Here is a 1,685-nt window from a genome sequence, read left to right on the forward strand (position 1 = left end):
GTCGGGCCATTAAGGTGAGGCTCAATGAGCACAAATCAAATATTCGAAATTACCGCCCGTTACCTCCCTTACCACAACCTTCTTCGACTGTGAAAAATTCAGGCAACTGGGTTGATAAACAAAAAACTGAGACTCTATTGGCGAAACATTTTTTTTCAAATAGTCACCAGTTATCCCAGCTGAGATGGCAGATTCTAGAAAAGGTGCAGTTTAAACCAGGAATGGATAAAAAGAAACACCTCTCACAGAGGGAATGTTACTGGATCTGGTTTCTGCAGTCCCGGTATCCTAAAGGATTAAATGAAGAGTATAATATGTCATGCTTTTTGTAATTACATTAATGGTCCTTTTCTTCTTTTTTAGATAACCAGACTTGCAAAGAAAGCTCTCAGGGATAGATTCCTTCCTCTGTATAGGGTAAGATAGCCCTTGTTCCTGTTACTAATTATTTGCTTATAATGTTGCAATTTTTAACTTTGTTATCTTATTTGTGTATTTTGATACTTCTATATACATTTTGATATTTTGTACACATTGTTCATGGACACTCCTTTTTGAACACTTTTCTGGATTGGACATTTTATGATGGTCGTTCTATTATGGATATTTTAATTTTTTATGGATTATCTATACACACAAGACCCAAGATGCCACTTGTTCACTGATATTGAGTTTTATATTTATATCAGCTGTTGCACTTTATATGTATTTTAAATAATAATCTGATGAATTCACTTTGTAATTAGATACACCCACTTTTTTATCACGTGACTGTTTTCACCTATAAATGTTTTGGTGCAATTAGTGTTTGTATGCTTGACAAAGGGGGTAACCCCGAAACGTTGCATGCTGCAATAAATCACATAGCAAGGTTAATCCTGCTTGCATTATCCTGTGTGCCGGTGAAATTTTTGTGTTACTGTGAGACTCCCACAGACACCACAGACAGGAACATTACACTTTAAACTTAGATTTTGAAAAAAATCACAACAAATAAATAATGGAAAGTCATTGAAAAATAGTCTTTATTTCTGGTGGGGAACAATCTGAAAACAACTGAACTGAAAAAAGCGTTTGGAAGGTGAACAAGGAAGGGGTTAGATGGCTTTTTAGCAAGCAAGGGAATACAGGGTTATGGAAGATAGCTCACAGTACAAGTTGATCCGGGGACTAGATGCATGCGACACAGCTTCTGGGTACATTCTGCAAACTCAGTTGGTCGGAACTTGGATCTGCCGATATTGCAAGCCAATTGCATCCAATACTGCCCTTCAAGCCGAAAGTTACAGTGTCGTGCAACTTTGGTCTGCAGCCTAAGGAAAAAAAAAAAAAAAAAAAAGCAGCTCCAGCAGAGTAGTCGTGGCCGAGTGGTTAAGGCGATGGACTAGAAATCCATTGGGGTCTCCCCGCGCAGGTTTGAATCCTGCCGACTACGGGCAGCCTTTAGTTACCACTTTCAATCCGGGAACAACGTTGGCAGATCCAAAAAGGGGCAATGGACCGGGTACTTCACACAATGTGCAGTTAACATGCTTGCAAACGGCTGAGCACTCTTTCACTTTCCTCTGTCCTTTCCCTTTTTTTTTTTTTTAGGTTTTATTATCTTTTGCCTATTTTATAATTTCTGAATATTGTTGAATCCTTTCGAGCGTACCTGTTTAATCATATAATTCTGTTTTAGTAAG

General features: G+C 38.1%; 1 non-coding gene across 1 annotated transcript; it reads left to right on the forward strand.

The window, feature by feature from the left end:
• The first annotated feature begins 1,353 nt into the window (after positions 1–1,353).
• On the forward strand, positions 1,354–1,435 carry trnas-aga. Its single transcript has one exon. It is a non-coding gene; the product is annotated as a tRNA-Ser (tRNA).
• Positions 1,436–1,685: the final 250 nt, after the last annotated feature.

This window comes from Xenopus laevis, chromosome 3S (genome assembly GCF_017654675.1).
Source record: "Xenopus laevis strain J_2021 chromosome 3S, Xenopus_laevis_v10.1, whole genome shotgun sequence".
NCBI classification, from domain to species: Eukaryota; Metazoa; Chordata; class Amphibia; order Anura; family Pipidae; genus Xenopus; species Xenopus laevis.